The sequence below is a fragment of the Salmo salar genome, chromosome ssa10 (assembly GCF_905237065.1).
Source record: "Salmo salar chromosome ssa10, Ssal_v3.1, whole genome shotgun sequence".
Taxonomy (NCBI): Eukaryota; Metazoa; Chordata; class Actinopteri; order Salmoniformes; family Salmonidae; genus Salmo; species Salmo salar.
In genome coordinates, this window is record NC_059451.1 from 105643786 (window position 1) to 105667721 (window position 23936).

The 23936-nt window shown below is 43.1% G+C and overlaps 1 protein-coding gene across 3 annotated transcripts in view; it reads right to left on the reverse strand.

The window, feature by feature from the left end:
- Positions 1-23936, reverse strand: part of LOC106561385 (tetraspanin-9) — a 308734-nt gene that overhangs the window by 56355 nt on the left and 228443 nt on the right. The gene's annotated exons all lie outside the window — the stretch shown is intronic.

Below are 23936 nucleotides of genomic sequence, written 5' to 3' on the forward strand. Positions count from 1 at the left end.
AGCGATACAGAGAGAAAGAGAGGGAGAGAGAGATACAGAGAGGAAGAGAGAGAGAGCGATACAGAGATAAAGAGAGGGAGAGAGAGAGAGAGAGATACAGAGAGAGGGAGAGTGAGAGATACAGAGAGAAAGAGAAAGATACAGAGAGAGAGAGACAGACACACACCGAGACTGATACATCGACATAGAAAAAAAGAGAGGGAGAGAGAGAGAGATACAGAGAGCAAGAGGGAGAGAGATACAGAAAGAAAGAGGGAGAGAGAGAGCTACAGAGAGAAAGAGGGAGAGAGAGAGAGAGATACAGAAAGAAAGAGGGAGAGAGAGAGCTACAGAGAGAAAGAGGGAGAGAGAGAGAGATACCGAGAGAAAGAGAGGGAGAGAGATACAGAGAGAGGGAGAGATACAGAGAGAAAGAGAGGGAGAGAGAGAGATACAGAGAGAAAGAGAAAGATACAGAGAGAGAGAGACACACACACACCGAGACTGATACATAGACACCGAAAAAAAGAGAGGGAAAGAGAGAGAGATACAGAGGGAGAGAGATACAGAGAGGAAGAGGGAGAGAGATACAGAGAGAAAGAGAGGGAGAGAGAGAGATACAGAGAGAAAGAGAGGGAAAGAGAGATACAGAGAGGGAGAGAGAGATACAGAAAGAGATACAGAGAGGAAGAGGGGGAGAGAGAGAGATACAGAGAGAAAGAGAAAGATACAGAGAGAGAGAGACAGACAGACACACCGAGACTGATACATAGACATAGAAAAAAAGAGAGGGAGAGAGAGAGAGATACAGAGAGAAAGAGAGGGAGAGAGAGAGATACAGAGAGAGAGAGATACAGAGAGAAAGAGAGAAAGAGATACAGAGAGAAAGAGAGAAAGAGATACAGAGAGGAAGAGGGAAAGAGAGAGATACAGAGAGAAAGAGAGGGAAAGAGAGATACAGAGAGGGAGAGAGAGATACAGAAAGAGATACAGAGAGGAAGAGGGGGAGAGAGAGAGATACAGAGAGAAAGAGAGGGAAAGAGAGATACAGAGAGGGAGAGAGAGATACAGAAAGAGATACAGAGAGGAAGAGGGGGAGAGAGAGAGATACAGAGAGAAAGAGAAAGATACAGAGAGAGAGAGACAGACAGACACACCGAGACTGATACATAGACATAGAAAAAAAGAGAGGGAGAGAGAGAGAGATACAGAGAGAAAGAGAGGGAGAGAGAGAGATACAGAGAGAGAGAGAGATACAGAGAGAAAGAGAGAAAGAGATACAGAGAGAAAGAGAGAAAGAGATACAGAGAGGAAGAGGGAAAGAGAGAGATACAGAGAGAAAGAGATACAGAGAGGAAGAGGGAGAGGGAGAGAGAGAGAGAGAGATACAGAGAAAAAGAGAGGGAGAGAGAGATACAGAGAGAAAGAGAGGGAGAGAGATACAGAGAGAGGAGAGAGAGAGAGAGAGAGAGAGAGAGAGAGAGAGAGAGAGAGAGAGAGAGAGAAAGATATCCATCTGTCTGCCTCCTGAGCAGCACTGAAAGACGCAGTCAGTCAGGAGTGACTAGAAATCAATCAGGTCGGGTCAGGAGAGGAGTACTAAAGGACAGGGCTCTATCTCAGCCTGTCCCACGCAATCCCACTCTTGGCTCTGATGCTCCTGCTAACAACTATCTCCAAAGTTAGGAGAGAGGAAGGAGAGAGGAAAGAGAGGAAGGAAAGAGGAAGGAAAGAGGAAAGAGAGGAAGGAGAGAGGAAAGAGTGGAAGGAGAGAGGAAAGAGAGGAAGGAGAGAGGAAAGAGAGGAAGGAAAGAGGAAGGAAAGAGGAAAGAGAGGAAGGAGAGAGGAAAGAGAGAGGAAAGAGTGGAAGGAGAGAGGAAAGAGAGGAAGGAGAGAGGAAAGAGAGGAAGGAAAGAGGAAGGAAAGAGAGGAAAGAGAGAGGAAAGAGGACAGAACAAGAAAAGCACTGTAGATCTACAGGCAGGCAGCCCAACAGGATTCTTCAATCAGCTGGGGCAGTCACCTGCACTTCAATTATGTATTGAAACAAGGACAGACAGAGAGAGAGACAGAGAGAGACAGAGAGAGAGACCGAGAGAGAGACAGAGAGAGACAGAGAGAGAGACCGAGAGAGACAGAGAGAGAATGAGAGAGCGAAAGAAATAAAGAAAGAGAGAGATAGACAGAGAGAGAGGTGGTGCTACTACAGTGATTGGAGCTCTCTCTGCGCTCACCACAGCTGTCAGGGAGAGCTCTGAGATGGGCCGACCGAGAGAAGGACCGGTCCACGGACTGGCACCACAAGCAAAGCAATAGAACAGCCCATGCAGCAAAGCAAAGCTTCCCCCTTTACTTCTCTGCTCTGTGAGTAGACTAATGCAGCCATCAGAGGCAGCTGTCTCCTTTCCTCAGCGGAGCCACAAAGCACCCAAACAGTCTTTTAGAATCGCAGAGATGAAGGATCACAAACACAAACCATCCTTGATGTTCTAATGAGGACAAAACTGCCGCTTGCTGTTGACATCAAACAGTGGGGTTATATTAACAGAACAAGTCATGGAGGTCCCATAAAACTGGAAGTGCTGTAAGAAATAGAAATATCTGTTAAATGTGGCACTGGGTATACAAGTGCAATTTCCCCTCCACTAAACTTCTCATCTATCGAGGCACACAAACACACACATAGAACAATCTGGCTCTGTGACTTGCCAGTGCATTTATCCCTTTCATCCAATGGTGCAGACAGTTAGACTGACGCTTGGCCTCCCTCCAGCCCTGTTTCTATCTAGAGAGATGCTTAATGAGGGGCTGTACTGGCTCATCAGAGTAAGTGTAGTACAGGTTCAGAGGCAGCTCTAGCCTAGATAGTACGGCTACTTGGCCCGGAACAAGGGTCCACAGGGCTGCAGGCGATGAAAGGGCCCATCGGGCATGGCCTCATGGTGAGTTCTAAGATTTTTACTGCAGTACAGTAGACTGGGCTATTAAAGACCGGGACTGTGAGAGACACAGCTCACCCAGCACACTGAGCAATTATTACCAGGTCTGCTGATCTGTAGGGACGTACAGGCTCAGAGTGGACTATAGTGCAGATGATACACACACACAGTAAAGGGGGCGGTGAGCTGAGTTATATCCTCTGGGCTACTATGCACCGGCTGCATACACTAATATGTCCACTGATGTAGCTGTCCAAATGCTGCATATCTAAAAGTGAAACTCTCTCCCTACAGTAAACACAACAACAGTGTTACTGGGCTTTCCAGGCATGCAGTGGGACTGTCAGAGCTGAGCTGTCATGACTTTGCAGTCAGAGAGGCCTAAGTAGAGCCAGAGGCACTGAAACGCCAATACAAGTATATTCAAAGTGTCTGAGAATAGTCCTATAGCTAGTCTGAAGTTGCCTCTCTGGCCTGGCCTGCCTGGCCTGGGAACAAGTAAGGGGCTTGGGTGACTTGGGTATCAGGGTGATGGTATCTGAAAGGTCAGCCATTTTGACCTCTTGCATAGAGAAAAAAGCCACTGGGGCTTCTGGGTCTATTGTGAGCCATCCGAAGGGGTTTATTAGCTCATGTCTAATTCAAGGGCATTGACCGCTGTGGCCTTACTGCTGCCTTGCTGCCTGGCCAGGGATGCTTTGCCTGCCTGTGCTATTGGGTCTGACAGGTGACTGAAAGTGGGCTCTGGTTACCACAAAACGACCTCTCATCTCCAGCCATGGTCCCCAACATACATCAGACCCAGTGGCACACAAATGACCGATACCATTTCAACACAACGTGATGGGAGGTTGGGTTACCATCGCTCTCAGAAATTAGATAGACTTTCACTTAGACTGGAGTTTTGCACATTACTTGAGCGACTGTACGCGTATCAAGACGTCAAAAGATGTTGACTAGGTATTGTGGTTCGGTTTGTGTGCCACTGCTACCTGTACTTGTTATTGTTTCGATGATATGAGGAGTACCTGTCGTTTCACAAACGCATGGTTCATTTGGGAACATTGAACATGCTTATTCCAGAAGCAATCTGACTGTGTGCTGGAAACACACTTGTGTTATGCAATGTGCATAACATTACGCATCCCCTTGGAGGGAAGGAATACTCAAAATATGCACATCCACTTAAGTACAAACAATAGGAGCATCATCAGGTATCTTCCCCCTAGTCAGAAAGACAAAGTTCACCATGGTGGGCGTCTAATTAATAGCCACTTTACATGCCACGCCACTGGCTAAAGGTCTATTTTCCCTCCATTTAAGGCTCTTCTTAATAACCCACCTTCTCTTCGTGTTGTAAATAACCACACTCTTAGGGCAGAGACAGAGAGAGGGAGAGGGAGAGGAAGAGGAAGAGGGAGAGGAAGAGGTTACTGCTAAAGTTATTATATGCTGCTGAGGGGAGAGAAGAGGATGGTCAACTCTGCTGCGTAGAGATACAGTGGCCTGGAACTACGCTATTCAGTGGCAACAAAAAGTATGTGAACCCTTTGGAAATACCTGGATTTCTGCATAAATTGGTCATAAAATGTGATCTGATCTTCATCTAGGTCACAACAATAGACAAACATAGTCTGCTTAAACTAATAACACACAATTATACATTTTCATGTGTTTATTGAACACACCGTCTAAACATTCACAGTGCAGGGTGGAAAAAGTATGTGAACCCTTGGATTTAATAACTGGTTGACCCTCCTTTGGCAGCAATAACATCAACCAACTGTTTTCTGTAGTTGCGGATCAGACCTGCACAACGGTCAGGAGGAATTCTGAACCATTCCTCTTTACAAAACTGTTTCAGTTCAGCAATATTCTTGGGATGTCTGGTGTGAACTGCTTTCTTGAGGTCATGCCACAGCATCTCATTCGGGTTGAGGCCACTCCAGAAGGCATATTTTCTTCTGTTGAAGCCATTCTGTTATTGATTTACTTCTGTGTTTTGGGTCGTTGTCCTGTTGCATCACCCAACTTCTGTTGAGCTTCAATTGGCGGACAGATAGCCTTACTACATTCTCCTGCAAAATGTCTTGATAAACTTAGGAATTCATTTTTCCGTCGATGATAGCAAGCTTTCCAGGCCCTGAAGCAGCAAAGCAGCCCCAAACCATGATGCTTTCTCCACCATACTTTACAGTTGGGATGAGGTTTTGATGTTGGTGTGCTGTGCGTTTTTCCTCCACACATAGTGTTGTGTGTTCCTTCTAAATAACTCAACTGTAGTTTCATCTGTCCACAGAATATTTTGCCAGTAGCACTGTGGAACATCTAAGTGCAGTTTTGCAAACTTCAGACGTGCAGCAATGTTTTGGACAGCAGTGGCTTCTTCCGTGGTGTTCTCCCATAAACACCATTCTTGTTTAGCGTTTTACGTATCGCAGACTCGTCAACAGAGATGTTAGCATGTTCCAGAGATTTCTGTAAGTCTTTAGCTGACACTCTAGGATTCTTCTTAAACTCATTGAGTAATCTGTACTGTGCTCTTGCAGTCATCTTTGCAGGATGGCCACTCCTAGGGAGAGTAGCAACAGTGCTGAACTTTCTTCATTTATAGACAATATGTCTTACCGTGGCCTGATGAACATCAAGGCTTTTAGAGATACTTTTGTAACCCTTTCCAGCTTTATGCAAGTCAACAATTCTTAATCTTAGGTCTTCTGAGATCTCTTTTGTTCGTGGCATGGTTCACATCAATGCTTCTTGTGAATATCAGTGTTTTTTAATAGGGCAGGGCAGCTCTAACAACATCTCCAAACTCATCTCATTGATTGGACTCCAGGTTAGCTGACTCCTGACTGCAATTAGCTTTTGGAGAAGTCATTAGCCTAGGGGTTCACATACTTTTTCCAACCTACACTGTGAATGTTTAAATGATGTATTCAATATAGACAAGAAAAATACAATAATTTGTGTGTTATTAGTTTAAGCACACTGTTTGTCTATTGTTGTAACTTAGATGTAAGTTAGACTTAGATTAGACCAATTTATGCAGAAATCCAGGTAATTCCAAAGGGTTCACATACATTTTCTTTCCACTGTATATGTGGACACCCCTTCAAATGAGTGGATTAGGCTTTTTCAGCCACACCTGTTGCTGACAAGTGTATAACATCGAGCACACAGCCATGCAATCTCCGCAGACAAACATTGGCAGTAGAATGGCCTTACTGAAGAGCTCAGTGACTTTCAATGTGGCACCGTCATTGGATTTCATCTTTCCAACAAGTCATTTTGTCAAATTTTTGCCCTGCTAGAGCTGCCATAGTTAACTGAAAGTGCTGTTATTGTGAAGTGGAAACATCTAGAAGCAACAACAGCTCAGCTGCGAAGTGGTGGCCACACAAGCTCACAGAATGGGACTGCCGAGTGCTGAAGCGCGTAGCGCATAAAAATCGTCTGTCCTCGGTTCAACAATCACTACCGAGTTCCAAACTGCCTCCGGAAGCAAGTCAGCACAAGAATTGTTCGTCGGGAGCATCATAAAAGGGGTTTCCATGGCCGAGTAGCCGCACATAAGCCTAAGATCACCATGCGCAATGCCAAGCGTCGGCTGAAGTGGAGTAAAGCTCGCCGCCATTGGACACTGGAGCACTGGAGCACTGGAACTGCTTTCTCTGGCAGTCCACCGGATGAATCTGGGTTTGGCAGGTGCCAAATGATTTTATTGAGTTACAGTTCATATAAGGAAATCAGTCAATTAAAATACATTTATTAGGCTCTAATCAATGGATTTCAAATAAATGGGCAGGGGCACAACCATGGGTGGCCCACTGGGGAGCCAGGCCCAGCCAGTCAGAATGAGTTTTTCCCCACAAAAGTTGCTTTAATACAGACCTAAATACTCCTCAGTTTCATCAGCTCTCCGGGTGGCTGGTCTCAAACGATCCCGCAGGTGAAGAACCCGGATGTGGAGGTTCTGGGCTGGTGTTTTTACACATGGTCTGTGGTTGTGAGGCCGGTTGGACGTACTGCTAAATTCTCAAAAAAGACATTGAGGCAGCTTATGGTTGAGAACTTAACATCACATTCTCTGGCAACAGCTCTGGTGGACATTCCTGCTGTCAGCATGCCAATTGCACGCTCCCTCAAAACGTGAGACATCTGTGTCATTGTGCTGTGTGACAAAACTGCACATTTTAGAGTGGTCTTTTATTGCCCCCAGCACAAGGTGCACTTGTGTAATGCTCATGCTGTTTAATCAGCTTCTTGATATGCCACACCTGTCAGGTGGATGGATTATCTTGACAAAGGAGAAATGCTCACTAACAGGGATGTTAACAAATTTGTGCACCAAATTTGAGAGAAATAAGCTTTTTGTGCCTTTTTTTTTTTATTTCAGCTCATGAAACAATGTTGCATTCATATTTTTGTTCAGTATAAAAAAGAAATACAAACACACAATGTTTAGCTACATATTCATTTGAATAAGGTAATGAACTGCCCATTGATCCGAAATCAGGAATGGAGACAGGCTCTATAGAGTGCATTCAAAAAGTATTCAGACCTCTTGACTATTTTCAACGTTTGGAAAATACCTATTTTCAACGTTTAAAAAAAACATCTAAATCTAATTGTCACCGTATGGACACTGTAGCCTTGTTTTAATCCAACGTCTATAATCTGAGATAGGTTTGGGCGAAAAATTGTCTGACGACTGTAATGCTAACGACCTTGTCATAAATTCGGTATAGTGGTTTCTCGGTAACAGCCTGGTGGATCTTGATGAGAGGCGGGGAATGTGTTGTGTACCTCCAAGTTGATTTGAGAACTTTCATCGACATTGGTGTCATATTGGTTTAGATATGATGGTAGGAAGATTTGAATTTAACTTTGAGCTTCAATCAATCCCTACTAGAGTCGCGCCGAGCGGCACGACTATAATATCTCTGTTTTATATTCTGTATGGAACCAGAGTTTAACCCTGGTGTGTTTTAGTACTTCCTACAAACTCGGCTCATTCCAGCCAACAAGTTGCACCTGCTGAATCAACAGATTTAGGCATTAACAAGCATTTGGAATACTACCAAACATGGTGTAAAAACCCACAAACACACACACTGTATACACATGCGGTGCACACACCCACGCACACACTGGCACCTGCAAATAAGCTTAGAGCGTAGAGAAAACAGTGAGTGAAAACAACACCATATATCTATACATACACTCAGCCCCATCTGTATTCATGAAAGTCTTATGTGGTCGTCCGTGCTCTGTGAATGTTGATGATGCTCACTCTGGCCTGCAGCTGTCTCCACATCAGGGGAAAAATGTGTGTGTGTGGTGTGTACATGTGGTGTGTACGTGTGTGTGCATGCGCTCATGCTTGTGTGTTATTTCACCTTTAGAATGAAATAAGACGCATACACAGTGTCTGTCTAAAGGCTAAACTCTCCCGTATTATTCATGATTATGAAAAGCCCATTCAAAGACACCACCAGGTTGGCATAAGAATAAAACAGACTTGACTAAAAATCACAATGAGTCTAGCCTTGACAGCTCAGTGTATACTGATTAAAATCAGAGGACGCATGCATTTTCCTCCGGCTACAACAAAAAGGATAAGAGAGTGGCTGAGTGTTAAGGGAGCTCGGATAAAAAAATGAAAAGAAACGTCCTTCAGAATTTCAAACTTATGCAGGATTCTGTAAAATGACATTCTAGCTTCTCAGTAGCTCCTCTAGAATCCCCTGTTGATTGCACAGCATCTATCTCTCATCTGTATTGTCTTGCACCATTCACTGAAGGACTGTGTGAGATGGAGGGGGTGGGATTGTGTGCTTCTCTGTATGTGTGAGAATATTAAGGTTCTCATGGAGGGCTCCCTAACACACTGACCTCAGTCACACCTCATTCTGATGACACTGAATAATAAAAACCTACCCTCCCTCAGCCTTCACATACACACCATAGACATACTGTACTGACACCCTCATCACCAGTGCAGGGCTAGTCCCTTCAACGCTACCAACCCTTCATGCCCCTCCCTCCCCTTTGACCTGTGGAAAGGTCAGGTTCTATGGTGCTGGGTGCAATGGAGCCCCCCTCCCCCTCCACCTTAAAGGCTCATCGGAGGCAACTTTACAGTTAACATGCTAGTTAGCACAAAGGGAAGGCTTATAGGGTGTGTAAGGGCTCAGACACACTAATAGTGTTTGCTGGCCAAGAGTACTTAGCCTCTCTGAACAGAGTGCCGGATGTAATTTCTGAACTGAGTGTGCACCGATTTTACATGCAGAATTGCTTGAAAATGTCGGCAGTCAAACATTTACAGCGAGTGGCCCCTAAAACACACCCAGCTGTACAATCGTCAGATGAAATCCACATTCGGTGCGACGTGTGCGAGCCTTAACCAGTCTGTTCTAGTCAGCGAGCTCCTGAATCTAACACCCCCCCATCCCAAAGCATGGAACGCATACATACAAAACTATATCCGCACATTAATCCATTCATGTGCGGATATCCATTCTCTCATATTATACGTGTGAGGAATAACGCAGCCATTGGAACAGACCCGGGGCGAAGGGAGGGGAGTGGTGAGGGATCACGTAAGCCTGTTCTGACAGTTATGTTCCTCCAGACTGATCGGCTGGTAATGGCATACAGACGATGACCTCCACTGCAAAGGAGGCTGGGTAGTGCTGAAGGCCAAAAAGCCAAACTACCTAATCAACTCCCCCATCGCCCTGCTCCCAACGCTGCCATAAATGAATAGAAAAATGGCCCGGGACGAGATGAATAAGCCATAAAGCATGCTTGTCATTTACACACAGGTAGTCCCAGCTATACACACAAGACGTAGGCACATTAATAACATCAACTCACAGAGCCAGGTTTGAAGGCAGCGGAGGAAAGTAGAGACCCCCCCACTCCACAAAATTGAAATATTACAATGTTTATCCGATTGTTCCGAGGTGAGGACATCAGCGCATGGGGAGAAAAGTAATCTTGGTTTATCCAGAACTAAAGTATTGCGTAATTGGTCAGATGCTCGATTAAGTTCTGGGTCCATATGTGTTAATAGAAGAGATTGAACGAGGATCGAAACGGAACGAAGATCTCCACCCTCTCTCTCTTTGCAAGTTACGGGCAAGTCTATGGGCCAATTGTCCCCTCCATTCTGAAATTCGAAAGATTCTAACACCTGCAAAATCGTGATTTATCCAAAATCCCCGGAACTAATGCTGTTTGTTATCTCACCCATCTCATTTTTATCAAGACAGATCTATGCTACCACTTCTGTCCACGAGAGATAAGGAGAAAAAAGACACTGGGAGGAATGGGGACAATATGGATAACTGGCTTGCTCCGAAGACTGACCCTGAATAAATCAATACTCAGTACATAAGTATGAAGGTGTGCGATAAAAAATACTGGTTAAATTAAATAAAACAGGGCCTCCCGAGTGGCGCAGCAGTCTAAGACATCGCAGTGCTAGAGGCATCACTACAGATCTGGGTTCAACCCGGACTGTGTCGCAGCCGGCCGCGACTGGAAGCTGGGGAGGGTTTGGCCGGCCAGGATATCCTTGTCCCATCACGCTCTATTGATTCCTGTGGGGGGCTGGGCACATGCATGCTGACATGGTCGCCAGGTATACGGCATTTGGTGTGGCTGGCTTCCGGGTTAAGCGTGGCTCTCAACCTTTGGCTCTCCCTAGTCCGTACGGGAGTTGCAGTGATGGGGCAAGACTGTAATTACCAATTGGGGAGATTAAAAAAACATTTTTTTTTTTATAAAACACGGTGGATTACGGTGCAGTCCCCTAAAAACGATATGAATTATTCTCACACCTTTAACATAGTCCTATATGTGTGCTATTAGGGTGTTCTGTCAATCCTCCACAGACTCCCAAAGGTATAATAAGGCCTAGCTACAGTAGGTGGGGTTGCTAGAGTTCTACGAAAGTTTGGGGTGGGGTTATGGGGTGCGTTGAGACAGCCTCTCAGTTCCTCTCCAGTCCCTCCCAGGCAGCTAGGCCACCCGTCACCAGACACGGGTTCAAAGACAAAGCAGCAGGAGGGGTGAATGCCAACAGGAGGTCGTCTCTCTCTGTGACCACTACACCTCTTCCCTCCCATACCGTTGGTGGTTAGCTTGGAGCTTGGTCCCTGGCCAAGACTTATCCTCTCTAGGAATCGTCCCACCTACTCAACAGCCAGTGGAATCCCGTGGCGCGTTATTCAAATACCTTAGAAATGCTATTACTTCAATTTCTCAAACATATGACTATTTTACACCATTTTAAAGACAAGACTCTCGTTAATCTAACCACACTGTCCGATTTCAAAAAGGCTTTACAACAAAAGCAAAACATTAGACTATGTCAGCAGAGTACCCAGCCAGAAATAATCAGACACCCATTTTTCAAGCTAGCATATAATGTCACATAAACCCAAACCACAGCTAAATGCAGCACTAACCTTTGATGATCTTCATCAGATGACACCCCTAGGACATTATGTTATACAATACATGCATGTTTTGTTCAATCAAGTTCATATTTATATCAAAAACCAGCTTTTTACATTAGCATGTGACGTTCAGAACTAACATTCCCACCGAACACTTCCGGTGAATTTACTAAATTACTCACGATAAACGTTCACAAAAAACATAACAATTATTTTAAGAATTATAGATACAGAACTCCTTTATGCAATCGCTATGTCCGATTTTAAAATGGCCTTTCGGCAAAAGCACATTTTGCAATATTCTGAGTAGATAGCCCAGCCATCATGGCTAGCTATTTTGAACCCCACCAAGTTTGGCCCTCACCAAACTCCGATTTCCTATTAGAAAAATGTGATTACCTTTGCTGTTCTTCGTCAGAATGCACTCCCAGGACTTCTACTTCAATAACAAATGTTGGTTTGGTTCAAAATAATCCATAGTTATGTTCAAATATCCTCTGTTTTGTTTGTGCGTTCAAGACACTATCCGAAGGGTGACGCGCCCGACGCGTTTTGTGACAAAAAAATTCTAAATATTCCATTACCGTACTTCGAAGCATGTCAACCGCTGTTTAAAATATATTTTTATGCTATTTTTCTCGTAAAAAAATGATAATATTCTGACCGGGAAACCCTGTTTCAGTTCAAAGACGAAAAAATAAAAACATGGTGTCGCCTCGTGCAGGCACCTCAGTCTCATTGTCCTCTGATCGACCACTATCCAAATGCGCTAATGTTTTTCAGCCAGGGCCTGCAAAGACATCATTCACCGGTTTGCCGCCTTCTGAGAGCCTATGGGAGCCGTAGGAAGTGTCACGTTACAGCAGAGATCCTCAGTTTTCAATAAAGAGAGTGTAGAAGCCCAAGAAATGGTCAGAGACGGCACATCCTGTATAGAATCTTCTCAGGTTTTTGCCTGCCATATGAGTTCTGTTATACTCACAGACACCATTCAAACAGTTTTAGAAACTTTAGGGTGTTTTCTATCCAAAGCCAATAATTATATGCATATTCTAGTTTCTGGGCAGTAGTAATAACCAAAATCGGGTACATTTTTTATCCGGCCGTGCAAATACTGCCCCCTATCCCCAACAGGTTTTAAGGCACACAGGGAGAATGTGACAGCTTGTCATAGGGTCTTCAATAATAAATTATGGTAATCCCCCAGACCTCAACCTTTCCTATTCCCTAATTCAAATCAATGGTGCTGTGATAGGGTCGTCATGATTCTTAATATAACCGATTGTTGTTGCGACTGTTGTATATCTTCTTTATAGCAGCATTGGTATATCAAGCCAGTTAAATTGCTCAAAGATAGGACACAGGCTAACCCGAAATGGGGCAGCAGACTACTACTCAAACATCAAAGTCATCAAATATGTATGAGTGTTTTTGACAAATTCTAATTTCCGTACCCAATTAACTTTTTTGAAAGGATTTTAAAAATGAAGACATCAAAGCGGGGGAAATGCACTCTCATTTCGAAAGGGGAAGGTTGATTATACACTTCAGGGGGCTTTTGAGATGTGATGCTGATAATTTGTTTACTTAGCCCGAAAATACACAGATCTGGAGGATGTGCTGCTGAGTGCACTTGCTGGGCAGCAGTAGTAAGACACTGACATCTACAGACTCACAGGGATTTGATGCAGATTTGATACAGACAGACAAATCTCTACTCTGTCCCTAAAACATTATTATAGAATGGCAAGATCTAACACTAATGCTCTTGGCCTCCAATCTGTAGAGTGTACTATACATGCTCCTCCATATTCAACACCATGAATGAGTAATGCCATTTGGCAGACAATTTTATCTGAAGTGACTTACAGTCATACATATACATTTTGTTTGGGTGGCCCCGGGAATCGAACCCACAACCCTGCATCATGCATCATGCTCAACCAACTGAGTACATACACACTTGTAAAGGTGCTGCGTAGTCAACTTCCATGAAGAAAAAAAATGCTGTGAAAATGGAATAGAGGTTTGGAAATGAACCAGTGTTAACATGTAGATGTGGCCGGGTTCAGATGAGACAATCCTACTAGTGCACACCATAGAAATATAATATCCTGTTCTAGTAATATGGTTAGCCCTGACTTGCAGAAGTAGAGGCAGATCATCTAATCTTCAAATGCACCGAGCTGTGAGAATGTCCCACCCTCAACCGGGTATCTTCCACCGAGCATGTAGAAATCAGAAAGCCATGAGTACCCTCCGTCCTCCTAACCATAACCTGTTCCAGGAATAGAGGGGTGTTTGTGAGGAAAATGCTCCAGCCAGGCCTCTCGGGTTGCTTTTGTTAAAGCACCGGAGCACGTGACCCAGGTCAAAGTGAGACGCTAGTCAGGCTTCCTCCAGAGAACACATCACCAGCATACTGTCATAAGAAAGTTTAAATCTTCTGCAGGAAACAAGAAATACATGCAAACAGCTGTAGGGAAGAGTAAACACTGCAGGGTACAATATTGACGTGGGAGTTGACAACTGTCAGGATCACTTGTTATGTGTTGAGCTGTAGCATTCAAGTTAAAAATAAATAGCAGGCGGTGAATGCTGCCTTCGAGCTCGGATAAGGACTGTCCATGCACTCTTAGAAAAAAACATGCTATCTAGAACCTAAAAGGGAGAACCTTTTGAAGAACCCTTTTTGGTTCCAGGTAGAAACCTTTTGGTTCCAAGTAGAACTATTTCCACAGAGGGTTCTACATGGAACCCAAAAGGGTTCTACCTGGTTCCAAAAAGGGTTTTACCTGGAACCAAAAAGGCTTCTCCTTTGGGGACAGTCACAGAACCATTTTGGAACCCTTTTTTCTAATTGTCAGTCATGTACCCTAAAAAACGGTTATTTCTGTGTGGTATAGAAGAAGCCTATTTTGGGGTAAACTGACATAAGCAATGACACACATCCAGGCATAGATTTCCCCTCAGGAGGCGTTCATGGGAAATGTCAGGTCAATGTGACCTCTGACTATGGGGTTGTCCACCTTGGACCCCCTATGGATTTTCTGCTCTACATCTTCACATACCAACGATCCCTTTCTCATACCGACAATTCCTCCGTATGTATTTCAGTCCATTCTGCTCTCAAGGTCTCTTAAACACCTACTGTCAATGTCTTACACCTACAGTGTCTCTCACATCTATTTGCATCAAACCAGGCAACATGTCACTTTGCATTCTGCCATTTTTGTGACTTATTCAAATATATTGTCTTTGAATTAAACAAGATATGTGTGTGTGGGTGGGTGGTTGACTGAAAAGAAACAGAACAAAAACTGAAGAACAGTTCTGAAACTTTTGCAAAAGCACGAAATGAAACATGTTTTATTTTATTTTTAATAAAACAAGTGAAAATGGCTATTGTCTACACAGAGAGTCTCTATTGGGTAGGAAAATATCAGGTTGAGCAGGTAGTGTCTTTGTCCTAGATACTGTATCTGTGTGACTGAGACCTCTCAGGTGTAGGGGTGTGAACAGTATCATGTCAGCCTGTTTACCTCACTCAGCTGTTTCACAATTCCCACACCAGGCAGTCAAAGGTTTTTGCTCACCCATGGCAGATAGGGCTCTCCCAGTGTAAAATCACAGGGCCTCTCTACCCCATTTAACACTGTAAGGTCACACCATGTCCAGCCAGCCACTCAGCTGATGAGGGGGGGTTATATTTGGAGACGTCACTGAGCCAGCAATGATGGGATCGCACACTGAACTGTTCCTGCAGTGCTATCAGCCCAGCAGAAGAAAAACGGAGGACGTAATACCGTGGCATATCAATTATAATAAAACTTTATAGAGACAGAAACGATAACAATATTTCCCCTTAAGTGTATTGAACCAATTCAACATAAATGGATAAGGATGATCCATTAAATGCCATTGTGAGAGGCCACAGCCACCGCAGCAGAGTGAGAGCAGATCTAAGCAGGGCATGGTCAGCGGGTGGTATGGAACCGTTTAACTAGTCTGTGCCTTAGAGGGATCATGCCCATGGGATTCAGATCATTTGGACATAATCTGAATAGCATTGTGTGCCACTGTGATGTCAATGTCTATGGGCTATGTACTGAATGTGGACACATGGGCCGCAGTAGAAACCTACAGTGTAATCCCCGGGCACCATCACCCTAGGCATGCCTGGCGTAGCAGACATGGAACAACACCGTGTCCCTGAGGGCAATGCGGCATTCTGGGTACTTACAGTGTTCCATCGGTCTCGTGGCATGGCATAGCATGGCTGAGATGAGCCTTTTATGCTGGCGCTTATAAAACCTAGTTTAAATTAAAGGGGTCAGATTGGGAGATATATTTTAATTGTTTCGTTAATTTTGGTGTCTGCTTATAAATATCTGCCCTCGTTCTCTGATGTATTTATTCAATCTTAATTACATTTGAGAAGCTTATTGTATGGGAACCTCCAGAAATACATAGGCAAGCCACTTGTCTTGCCTGTTGAGGAACTAGTAGGAGGTGATGTTTAACTGGTGAAGAACTAGGAGGAGGTGATGTTTAACTGGTGAAGAACTAGGAGGAGGTGATGTTTAAATGGTGAAGAACTAGGAGGAGGTGATGTTTAACTGGTGAAGAACTAGGAGGAGGTGATGTTTAACTGGTGAAGAACTAGGAGGAGGTGATGTTTAACTGGTGAAGAACTGGGAGGAGGTGATGTTTAACTGGTGAAGAACTAGGAGGAGGTGATGTTTAACTGGTGAAGAACTAGGATGAGGTGATGTTTAACTGGTGAAGAACTAGGAGGAGGTGATGTTTAACTGGTGAAGAACTAGGAGGAGGTGATGTTTAACTGGTGAAGAACTAGGAGGAGGTGATGTTTAACTGGTGAAGAACTAGGAGGAGGTGATGTTTAACTGGTGAAGAACTAGGAGGAGGTGATGTTTAACTGGTGAAGAACTAGGAGGAGGTGATGTTTAACTGGTGAAGAACTGGGAGGAGGTGATGTTTAACTGGTGAAGAACTAGGAGGAGGTGATGTTTAACTGGTGAAGAACTAGGAGGAGGTGATGTTTAACTGGTGAAGAACTAGGAGGAGGTGATGTTTAACTGGTGAAGAACTAGGAGGAGGTGATGTTTAACTGGTGAAGAACTAGGAGGAGGAGATGTTTAACTGGTGAAGAACTAGGAGGAGGTGATGTTTAACTGGTGAAGAACTGGGAGGAGGTGATGTTTAACTGGTGAAGAACTAGGAGGAGGTGATGTTTAACTGGTGAAGAACTAGGAGGAGGTGATGTTTAACTGGTGAAGAACTAGGAGGAGGTGATGATTAACTGGTGAAGAACTAGGAGGAGGTGATGTTTAAATGGTGAAGAACTAGGAGGAGGTGATGTTTAACTGGTGAAGAACTAGGAGGAGATGTTTAACTGGTGAAGAACTAGGAGGAGGTGATGTTTAACTGGTGAAGAACTAGGAGGAGGTGATGTTTAACTGGTGAAGAACTAGGAGGAGGTGATGTTTAACTGGTGAAGAACTAGGAGGAGGTGATGTTTAACTGGTGAAGAACTAGGAGGAGGTGATGTTTAACTGGTGAAGAACTAGGAGGAGGTGATGTTTAACTGGTGAAGAACTAGGAGGAGGTGATGTTTAACTGGTGAAGAACTAGGAGGAGGTGATGTTTAACTGGTGAAGAACTAGGAGGAGGTGATGTTTAACTGGTGAAGAACTAGGAGGAGATGTTTAACTGGTGAAGAACTAGGAGGAGGTGATGTTTAACTGGTGAAGAACTAGGAGGAGGTGATGTTTAACTGGTGAAGAACTAGGATGAGGTGATGTTTAACTGGTGAAGAACTAGGAGGAGGTGATGTTTAACTGGTGAAGAACTAGGAGGAGGTGATGTTTAACTGGTGAAGAACTAGGAGGAGGTGATGTTTAACTGGTGAAGAACTAGGAGGAGGTGATGTTTAACTGGTGAAGAACTAGGAGGAGGTGATGTTTAACTGGTGAAGAACTAGGAGGAGGTGATGTTTAACTGGTGAAGAACTAGGAGGAGGTGATGTTTAACTGGTGAAGAACTAGGAGGAGATGTTTAACTGGTGAAGAACTAGGAGGAGGAGATGTTTAACTGGTGAAGAACTAGGAGGAGGTGATGTTTAACTGGTGAAGAACTAGGAGGAGGTGATGTTTAACTGGTGAAGAACTAGGAGCAGGAGATGTTTAACTGGGTGAATGAGGGGTGAAATGCTCAAAATATAGGATTTAAGTTTAATAATGTTCTGCACTCATGTATCTTAAATGATACACTGTTCCAATGGAAAATGTATTGACGCGCAAAACAACTTGTGTAGCCGGCACAGTGTAGGCACCATTAGTGCTCTTATTCTAGACTGAAAGGGTTTTCATAACAGTATAACCGTAGCCTATAACAGTACAGAACGCTTCTGTAACAATAGGAAATTCATTTTTCATGGACTGGAGAAAAAGTATGAGAGGATATTTATTTGACTGCACTTAATTTTAATCTAATTCTTTCTCTCCATTTTGTGTCACAGGGGAATTATTTGATTGATGGGAATCCCGGTAATGAAACAGAGGAACATTTTCATTAAGTCTGGTCCTCCTTACACGTAGAATAGACTCAATTCAAGCCCTCCTGAAACAAAAAGGTTAACTTTATTGGAACATAATCGTAAGTGGAATTCAAAATTACTAAATAGAGGAGGAGGACCATTAAGAACACTTCAGGGAAGCGGACTTAACTTTTAATGGAGTTCAATTGAGTTCAATGGAGTCCAAATAGAGCACAGCTGGAGATGGACAGATAGCATCCATCTCCAACATTCATTTTACGCCAGGTGCCAGCTTTGGACCTTGAATCAAAGTGAGGCAAGTTAAAGCATACACGTATGCAACGTACACACATAGAGCCGGATTAAGAAATCACAGGCACCGGGGGTTCGTTTTTTTTTTATAGGCCCCCCTTCCCGAAACATCATAATGTTCTGTAAACAAATCTGAGGACCAAGAAGCAATTGGATGCGTGGTAAATTTACTGTTGAAGAAAAAGCCCCTTTATAATAAAGCCATAATAACGTGTGTCATGTGTCATAGGCTAGAGTTGAGCAGAGACGGTTTTAGGATTTCCACACACATATTTTAGCAGGGTCTGAAATAAATCTGACTTTTAAACGCATTTCTATGTCAGTTATATTATAGAAGACAATAGCTGAATCTTATCACACAAATGTGTGGCTACTCTGACATTGGCAAACAATAACCCAGGCCAATGAAGCGACACACAGTATATCATATCATAGGCTATAGTAGGCTACTAAATAAAAATTCCAGTGGCACACTGACTCACCTAATGATGAAGATGAAGCCATAGGCTAATCACGGTGATGGCAGATGGGCTCGTTGTGGCAACAGCCTATCTCAAGATGAGCTAATTTGGAGTTGAGATTTTTTTTTATATTGGTTCTACAGACAGATTAGTCTTCTCTTTTCATCAGTAGCTATTTGCTTTCCAAACTGTGTGTTTTTCCCGCAATTGTGTTTTGAAATCTGCAAAAGGCACACCAACAGCTGCAATAATCCATAGATGGCAGTTCCCATTCTGTCACGCCCTGTGTCACGTCCTGACCAGTATAGAGGATTATTTGTATTATTTGGTCAGGGCGTGGCAGAGGTATGTTTGTTTTGTATGGTGTTTTTTTTGTGTATAGCTTAGAGGGGTGTGTTATTTATGTGTTCCGGGGTTTTGTGGTGTATGTTTTAGTATGAGTAGGTTCTAGAGTAAGTTTTCTATGTGCAGGTTTGGTTGCTGGACTCTCAATTGGAGGCAGGTGTTTCTAGTTGCCTCTGATTGGGAGTCCTATAAGTAGGTGTGTGTTTTGTTTGTCACTTGTGGGTAGTTGTATGTTAGCACTGCTTTTGTTTAGCTTACGACACTGGTCCTGTCGTGAGTTTTGTTTATTGTTTTTCCTCGTGGTCACATTTAAAATTAATGATGATGAGCACGCAATCCGCTGCATATTGGTCCACTTTGTCCGACAGCGATTTCAACATATCTTCTGACGAAGAGGTTTGTGACACCCTGATCTGTTTCACCTGTCCTTGTGCTTGTCTCCATCCCCCTCCAGGTGTTGCCCATTTTCCACATTATCCTCTGGGTACTTATACCTGTGTTCTCTGTTTGTCTGTTGCCAGTTTGTTTTGTTATGTCAAGCCTACCAGTGGTTTTCCCTCTGTTCCTGGCTATTGATTGATTTTTTCCTGGTTTTCCCGGTTTTTAACTTCTGTCCGGCCTGAGCCTGCCTGACGTCCTGTACCGTTGCCCCACTACTCTGGATTACTGACCTCTGTCTGACCTGACCCTGAGCCTGCCTGATGTCCTGTACCGTTGCCCCACTACTCTGGATTATTGACCCCTGTCTGACCTGACCCTGAGCCTGCCTGACGTCCTGTACCGTTGCCCCACTACTCTGGATTACTGACCTCTGTCTGACCTGACCCTGAGTCTGCCTGCCGTCCTGTACCTTTGCCCCATTACTCTGGTTTATCAACCCCTGCCTGCCATGATCTGTCGTTCAACACAATCTGCATTTGGGTCTTACCAGAAATGTGTTACATTCAAGTCAGGACTGGCATCCACTGCTAGTGTACCCATGACTTTAACGGTCAAATTATCCAGGGTAAGAAGTTACAATACCCTTCTATGGATTACATGTATATATTTGTCCTGCATGCTGCCGAAACATGCGGCCTTCCCGACTGTAGACACACCGGTAACTGACAAACTAAAAGGAAACACTTGCGTAAACAAAGGATACAAAGTATAAGTTATGGTGTGGGGTACATTTTCCTGGCACTTGAAGAATCTATGCCAAGGAGCGTCAAAGCTGTTCTGGTAGCTTTTAAGCCTTTTAAGACACTCTATGTTGGTGTTTTCTTTATTTTGGCAGATACCTGTACGTGGTTGAGAGAATGCCAAGAGTGTGCAAAGCTGTCATCAAGGCAAAGGGTGGCTACTTTGAATAATCTAAAATATATTTGGTTACTACATGATTCCATATGTGTTATTTCATAGTTTTGATGTCTTCACTATTATTCGATAATGTAGAAAATAGTCAAAAGAAAGACCCTGGAATGAGTAAGTGTTTCCAACTTTTGACTGGTGCTGTATATACAGTATATACATTTATTTTTTATTTTTTACTTGTTATTTTTTGCTGCATCTGGCAAAACATGTCAAAACATTTAGTAGTAAATTGCATACAAGTGTAACTTCTCCATCTCATTTGCATCACACAACAGACTCATCTACAGATATACAGTAGAACGCTATGGACTCACCAGCTCCTGCATTCTCCCGTTGTGCTATTTACAAACAAACACGTGACTGGCTCAACTGTTCTTGGGAACTATGGCAAGATTTATTATGTAAAATAATTTGACAGGTGAAATGAAGTACGTGATCTGCTTTATCTCTTAACTTATTGCATAAGTTGACTGCAGGTATTTACCTAAAAACAAACTTAGTTTTGAAGGTATTGAAAAACCATCCAGTGGCTTTTTCCAAATACACCGGCATACGGTATACCGCCCATGCCCCTCACTCATGTATGCATGGACAGAGGAATGCGCAGACAGAAGAATGTGCACGGCCAACCAGACACACACACACACGTTGGCCTGAATCCTATTCTACTGTGCATGGGTTATATATTCCACCTGGGCAGAGGAGTACAGGAGGTTTAGCTTGGTGAATGTCTTCATTAATGCTTCTGCATCTGTCGAGCCAGGCTGCTCACAGTGGGCTTAGTGAAAGAAGGCTGGCGCATTAATCTCTGCTATGTGACGATTGGAGAAACAGGGACCTTTGACGTAGCCAGTGAGAGGAGATTACAGTGTACTAGGTCTGCCTTGGAAATGTTCCCTGAAAATACCTTCCACTGTTGTACATACAGATTTAAACATCCACATTGGTGCATTTGACATTAGAGACACATTAGTGCCACCATTAGAGCTCACCTGATATATACTGTGTGTGTATATATATATATATATATATATATAGTGTGCACACAAGCCTACTGGGTGTTGAGGTCCTAAAAAATGTCTAAATATCACTGAAGGACAGCTCATCATCCCACTGCATCCATCTCAACACTTACAACACAGGCAGTTTTCAGGTCAACTAAGGAACTTCAATGTGGGGTCCCAATGCCATTCACATGGGCTGACCTCAATTTCAGAATAGGTGGAGAGTGAATAGACGCAATGTTGTCCTATTCTGGGGGGAAGTTCCACCTCTCTCTTTTCCTAATACAACATTTTAATGAATAATAGATTTCTAGAAGCAGCGTTGCAAGATGAAAACATCACTGTTCCTAAATCTAACCAGACCCCTAGAGTGAAGGACTCTAGAGGACGCCACCTATTTCATCACTTAAAGTTCAGGACAAAAATTGAAAGGCAGTGAGTTACACAATATGAAGAGACCTCTTTCAGAGTAAAGAGTACTAAAATGGAAACGGACCATTCCTGCTATACTACCATTAATTGAGACACAAAGCTTACTGTGTATCAAAATGTGAAAGAATAACAACTGAGTTGACCTTTTTGTTTTGCTAAGCAGGACTAATTGATTCCTTGATTAACTTAATTAAAAATAACTCCATTATTATCCACAGTTAGCTCAGCCAATCTCATCTCCCCCCGTCCCTGACTGACAGCTCTAGACAATAATAACTTCATTTGACTGGGCACATTATCATTCTGATACTCGAAGAAAGGTGAAGCTTCTAGGCCGTTCCATCACAAGGGAACAGCAATTTATAACGGAGCCACCTGGCTTTTAAATGTGATCATCCCTGTCTCCTTTGTGTGCTGAACACATATTTGGACTGGACATTGGTACAGAGCAGGCCATTATGAGAGGCGACCGGTCACAACCCAGGAAGGGAGTAGATCAGACAGAGAGAAATCCTACAAATCTCCACTGTACGCCCAGGATCGAGACCTAGACCAGCTAGCAACAAGCACATCACATGAGTTCAAAATCCTTTTGTGTGTGTGTTTACATTTGTCCCCCCTCCCAAAAATGTCAATCTAAAAACTGCTAATCCCATATAAAGTATGATCTCGTCAAAAACTGTCACAATCCTTTCCCCAACATAATAAAGATGGATTGCATTTAGATGGATTGCATTTATACTGTACATTTCATTCATAGGAACTTAAAGGAATTACCAGATATACAATAAAAAATCTATTAAAAAGACAAATGATTCCCCAAACAACAATATTGGCTAAACCCTAACTGTAATGGTGGAACATAGATACACTTCCATGAGTTTCACAACACCTTATGTGCATTACAGTAATGCTAGCTGAGATTGCAGGAATGCAATTTCAATGAAGCATAAGATCACGCTTTTTTGTCACCCTCGTTGTGAAAACACCAAAATGAATGCAGAGAACGTTGTCATGCATATTCACTGGAAAATTACGAAAGAAATACCACATGTACAGTACCAGTCAAAAGTTTGGATACACCTATTCATTCAAGGGTTTTTCCTTATTTTTACTATTTTATACATTGTAGAATAATAGTGATGACATCAAAACTATGAAATAACACATATGGAATCATGTAGTAACCAAAGAAGTGTTAAACAAATCAAAATATATTTGAGATTCTTCAAAGTAGCCACCCTTTGCCTTGATGACAGCTTTGCACACTCATGGCATTCTCTCAACCAGCTTCATGAGCTAGTCACCTAGAATTTCTTTCCTTCTTAATGCATTTGAGCGAATCAGTTGTGTTGTGACAAGGTAGGGTTGGTATACAGAAGATAGTCCTATTTGGTAAAGGACCAAGTCCATATTATGGCAAGAACAGTGCAAATAAGCAAAGAGAAACAACAGTCCATCATTACTTTTAAGACATGAAGGTCAGTCAATACGGCTGAAAATGTCAAGAACTTTGAATGTTTCTTCAAGTGCAGTCGCAAAAACCATCAAGTGTTATGATGAAACTGGCTCTCATGAGGACCGCCACAGGAAAGGAAGACCCATAGTTACCTCAAATAAATAATGAAACATGTTCAATTTGGTTTAAATAATGCAAAAACACAATGTTGGAGAAGAAAGTAAAAGTGAAATATGTGCCATGTAAAAAAGCTAATGTTTAAGTTCCTTGTTCAGAACATGAGAACATATGAAAGCTGGTGATTCGTTTTAACATGAGTCTTCAATATTCTCAGTTAAGAAGTTTTAGGTTGTAGTTATTATAGGACTATGTCTCTCTATACCATTTGTATTTCATAGACCTTTGACTATTGGATGTTCTTATAGGCACTATAGTATTGAAGTCATAACCAGTCTTCATGCATTGCGAAAAGCTGCTGGCAAACGGAGGAAAGTGCGGTTTGAATGGAAGAAATGTTAGGAAGAAATGGTCTTCACACAGTTCGCAATGAGCCAGGCGATCCAAACTGCTGCATATACCCTGACTCTGCTTACACTGAACGCAAGAGAAGTGACACAAT